This window comes from Elephantulus edwardii, unplaced genomic scaffold (genome assembly GCF_000299155.1).
Source record: "Elephantulus edwardii isolate Elephantulus edwardi_28Jun2011 unplaced genomic scaffold, EleEdw1.0 scaffold00278, whole genome shotgun sequence".
NCBI classification, from domain to species: Eukaryota; Metazoa; Chordata; class Mammalia; order Macroscelidea; family Macroscelididae; genus Elephantulus; species Elephantulus edwardii.
In genome coordinates this window covers 1,637,578-1,643,370 of record NW_006400028.1, presented here as the reverse complement: position 1 = coordinate 1,643,370, position 5,793 = coordinate 1,637,578, and positions in this window count along the sequence as shown.

Here is a 5,793-nt window from a genome sequence, read left to right as displayed (position 1 = left end):
GGAGGGACGGCGCAGGAGAGGAAGGCCCTCTATGAGGTGGATTGATTCAGTGACTGGGATAATTGGGATGGGATTGTCAGAGACAGTGTGATTGGCACAGGACAGAGCGGAGTTTAGGGCTGTTGTACATAGGGTCGCTATAAGTCGCAGGCGACTCGACGACACATAACAACAACAACAACAACATCCAAGGAAGTTGCTATAAATCTAGCTTAAATGTATACATAATATACACCCTTTCCCTTAAGATACTAGTGGAGTCCTATGCCCTGCCCACCCTGCCTGCCAGCACCTCCCCCTCCTCCCATCCACCCCGTCATGACCAGTCCCCTCCTCACCCATGCATCTTTTGGGTAAAATGCTTGTCTGTCAGATACTATGTTAACGTTGGACTTTCAAATTAAGACTGACTCAGATTTAAGGAACTCTGGTGGTCCAGCGGTAAGAAAGTATGCTGCAATCCCAAAGGCATGTAGTTCTAATCCACCTGCTGCTGTGCTAGTGGAAAAGGATGGGCAGTCTCCTCCTGTGTGATTACCTGCTTCTGAAAACCCACCAGAGTGTCAGCTATGGGTTGGTTCCAATGGTACATAACAACAATAACAGACAGACTAGAGAGAAGGACTCGCCATCCACTTCCAAATTAACAGACTTCAAAAATCCTATAAACAATAGAACACACTTAGACTTGTAGATAAGGCACTAAAAGATGAGCCCTCATATTGGGAAACACAATGAACAGGTGTAAATAGATGCTAATAATTTGAACATGATATGAAAGAAGTATGAATGTAGTAAAATCATTAATGTTAATTGGTGACTGGAAAGCAAAAGTTGGGAAAAAGAAAGAAGGATCAGTAGTCAGAAAATATGGATTTGGTGACAGAGACTGGAGATGTTGTTGACTGCCTTCAAGTCAAGCATGACTCATAGTGACCCCATGAACAAAAGGCTTGAAGCTCCTCTACAACTATTGACATTTATTGCGTACACGGGGTTTCTGGAGGCATGTTATTTAGGAAGTGGGTGCCACTCCTGCTTACAAACCTATCATAGTATGTTATTGTTTTTATATGCCATTGAGTCACTTGTGATGTACAGCAACCCTATGTACGGCAGCTCTGAACCCTGCCGTGTCCTGAGCCAGTCTCACTAATTCTGACACCAATGCCCATCGCCCCAGTTACTGTATCAATCCATCTCATCCAGGCTCTCCCTCTCCTGTGCTGTCCATCCACCCTTCTAAACATGTCCTTCTCCAAGGACCAATCTCTCCTGGCCACATGCCCAAAGTAAGTGAGGTGCAGCTTCAAAATCCTAGCCTCCAAGGAAAGACTTGGCTTCACCCTATCCAAGACAGACCTATTTGTTATCTTGGCAGTCCATGGGATGTTCAAGACTCTTCTCCAGCACCACAACTTGAAGGCATCATTTCTTCTGTCATCCTTAGTCATTGTCCAACTCTCTGAAGCCTAACAAGTAATTGAGAAGACGATGGCCTGGGTTAGGCGCACTTTGGTATCTAGGCTGACGTGGTTGCTCTTCAGTACTCTGTAGAGGTCCATGACAGCAGATTTTCCCAAAGCAATTCGTCTTCTGATTTCGTGACTGCTTGTGTTAAGAGTGATGTTCTGTAGATGTTCATTGAAATGAAAAATAAACAACCTAAATTTTTTAAAAAAATAAATAAATAAAAATAAAAGAAAAAAAAGAGTGTTGTTCGTGGATCCAAGCAAGCTGTAATTAATTGTTAACAACCTCAATCACTTCTCTATCTAATATGGTGCTGCTAAGTGGCCCAGGGGTGAGAATCTTTGTCTTCTTGATGTTGAGCTTCAATGAACATTGAAGACTATAGTCCTTGGGGGAGCTCTGGTGGCCTAGTGGTAAGGAGCTGCAACTACAATCCCAGAGGCGCATGGTTCAAATCCACCAGATGCTCTGCCGGGGAAGGAGGGACAATTTCCTCCTGTACCAGTCAGATCTGATTTGACGGTACACTCACACAAAAATAATAATAATTAAAAAAAAAGACTACAGTCCTTGACCTTTTGCAGCAAGTGCTTCAGATCTTCAGTTTCAGCAAGCAAGGTGGTATCACCTGCATATCATATGTTGTTAATGAGTCTCCCTCCAATCTTGATGCCACTCTCCTCCTCATAAAGCCCTGCTTCTCGAATACATATAGATTGAAAAGGTATGGGGATGGGATGCATCCCTGATGCACTTCTTTCCTGATTTTGAACATGCAGCATTTCCTTGCTCTGTTCTGAGGACTGCTTCTTGGTCCAAATATAGGTTTTGTATAAGTATGATCAAGTATTCTGAGATTCTCATTTTCCTCAAGGTTAGCCACAATTTATTGTGATCCACACAGTCAAAAGCTTTTGCATAGTCAATGAAACACAGATAGACATTCTTCTGGTACTTTCTGCTCTCTTCCAAGATCCATCTGACATTGCCAGTAATGTCTCTAGTGCCATGACCTCTTCTAAACCCAGCTTTTATTTCTGGTAGTTCTCTGTCAATGTTCTGTTCAAGTCTTCCCTGGGTAATCTTCAGGAGGATTTTGCTAGTGTGTGATATTAGTGATAATGTTTTATAATTTCCACACTCTGTCAGGTCACCTTTTTTTTGGAATGGGAATAAATATGAATCTCTTCCAGTCAGTTGGCCAAGCAGGTGTCCTCCATATTTCTTGGTGAGTACATGCAGGGCAGCATCTGTTTGCTGAAATATGTCAATTGGTATTCCCTCAATTCCTGGGGCTTTTTTTTTGCCAAGTCGTTCATAGCAGCCTGAACTTCCTCCTTCATCACCATTGCCTCATGCTCATATGTTTTTTCTTGACATTCTTCTGTATTAGCCAATTCTTTTTGTTACAATGACTCTGTATACTCCTTCCATCTTCTTTTAATGCTTCCTAAATAATTGAATATTCTGCCCATAGCATCCTTAAGCATTGAAACTTGTGGCTTTAATTTATTCTTTATTTTTTCAGCTTAAGAAATGCTGAGCTAATTTGGCCCTTTTGATTTTCCTGCTCCTTGTACATTTCATTATATTATTTTGCCTTGTCTTCTTGAGCAGCCCTTTTAAATCTTCAATTCAGTTCCTTAACTTCTTTATTTCTTCCCTGTGCTTTGCCTTCTTGACACTCTAGTGCAATATTCAGAGTCTCTTCTGACATCCATTTTGGTCTTTTCTTCCTTCTTAGTAAATGACGTTTTGTATTCTTCATAAATTATATTCTTGATATCTTCCCACAGCTTATCTGGTCTTCATTCATTAGTGATCAAGGCCTCAAACCTATTCCTGAGCTGATTTTTAAATTCATGGGAGATAGACCCAAGGTCAAATTTTGATTCCTGATTTAACCTTCTTTAGTTTTAATTTGAACTTGCATATGAGCAGTTGATGGTTTATTCCACAACCAGCACCTGGTCTGGTTTTCACTGCTAATATAGAACTTCTCCAACAGTTTCTTCCACAGATGTAATAAATCTGATTCCTGAACATCCCATCAGGTGAAATCCATGTGCCTAGCCTGTGTTTATGTTTCTTATAAAAGGTATTTGCTATGAATAAATCATTGATTGTACAGAATTCTATAATTCTGTCACCAGCCTCATTTCTGTCACCAAGTCCATACTTTCCGACTGTTGATCCCTCTTCCTGATTCCCAATTTTTGCATTTCAGTCACCCATTATTAATAAAGCATCTTGGTTACATGTTCAACCGATTTCTGACTGCAACAGTTGATAGGAATCATCTATTTCCTCCTCTTTGGCTCTGGTTGTAGGTGCATAAATTTGAGTGATAGTGGTACTAATAGATCTTCCTTGTATGTGGATGGACCCTCACAATATTGTATTTCAAAACAGATCTAGAAATGGCCTTTTAAACCATGAAAGTGACCCTATATTTCCTCACCTTTTCATCTCCAGCATATCCATCTCATTTCACTAGTACCCAATATGTCGATATCTATGTGTTCCATTTCTTTCTTTACAGTGTCCAGTTTTCCTGCATTCATGCTTCGCACATTCCATGTACCAACTGTTAATTTTTTCTTACAACTGGTAGAATTTTGTACAATCAATGATTTTTTTTCATTGCAGATATCTTTTGTAAAAAACACAAATGATGACAAAACACATGAACCTCACCTGATGGAATACACAGGAATTGGAATGAAAAGCATCAATGGAGAAGCTCAATACCAGCTGTTAAAACTAGGCCAAGTACTGATTGTGGAACAGACCATCAACTACTACTCATGTGCAAGTTCAAACTGAAGCTTAAGAAATTTTTTTTTAATTCCTCAAGAACCAAAATATGACCTTGAGTCTACCCACCTGAATTTTAAAACCATCTCAAGAACAAGTCTGAGGTCTTGAATACTAATGAACGGAGACCAGATGAGTTATGAAATGATATCGAGAATATCATCCATGAAGAATACCAAAGGTCATTCGTTACTAAGACAGAGGAAGAGGAAAAGACCAAGGTAGATTGCAGAACAGATTCTGAATACTGCACTAGAGCACAGAGAAGCCAAAGCAAAAGGAAGAAATTAGGAAGTTAAGGAACAGAACAGATTTCAATAGGCAGGAAAGGAAAACAAAGGAAAGCATTACAATGAAATGTGCAAAGAGCTGGAGTAAGAAAATAAAAATGGATGATCTTGCCCAGCAGTTCTTAAAGTGAAGGACATGAAGAACAAATTCAAGCCTCAAGTTGCAATATTTAAACATGGTATGAGCACCATCTTGAATGATCTTGGAAGCATCAAAAGAAGATGAGAAGAGTTACACAGAGTCACTGTACCAAAAAGAGTTGGCTGACACAGAAGAATTTAAGGAAATGGCATCATTAAGAACAATAATGATGAAGGAGGCAATTCAAGCTGCCGTGAAGGAATTGGCAAAAAGTAAGGCTCCAGGAGCTGACGGCATACCAAATGACATATTTCAACAAACAGATGCAGCCGTAGATGTGTTTACCAGGCTGTGCCAACAAATCTGAAGGACAGCCACCTGATTAGCTCCGTATTTAGTCCCATTCCAAAAAAACAAGGATTATCCAATAGAGTGGGGGAATTATTGAACAATATCACTAATATCACATGGAAGAAAAATCTTGCTGAAGATTCTTTTAAAAATTACATGAACAGTAGTACATTGACAGAGAACTGCCAGATTAAATACAAACTGGGTTTAGAAAAGGCTGTGGCACTAGGGATACCATTGCCAATGTCAGATAGATCTTGGCTGAAAGCAGTCAGTACCAGAAGAATGTCTGTTTGTGCTTTATAATAAACAATAAGAATGTACGTTTGTGCTTTATAATAAATGTAAAGGCATTTATTTGACTCTGGTTCATAACAAATTGTGGCTAACATTGAGAAGAATGGGAATCCCAAAACCCTTGATTGGGCTCATGTGAAACCTATTATTCTTAGATCAGGAAGCAGCTGTATGAATAGCAAGGAAACACTGCATGGTCCAAAATCAAGAGAGGAATGCATCAGGGATGTATCCTTTTCCCATATCTTTTCAATATACTTGTAGAACAAATAATTCAGGAGGCTAGACTCTAGGAAGAAGAATGTGGCATTGAGGACAGGAGGAAAACTCAAATAACCCGTGTTATGCAGATGACCTCTGAGTCATGAAACATATGAGCAAGAGCCTATGGTGATGAAAGAACAAGTTCAGGCTGCTTTGAAGGAAATGGCAAAAAATAAGGCTCCAGGAATAGATGGTATACCAATTGACATATTTCAGTTA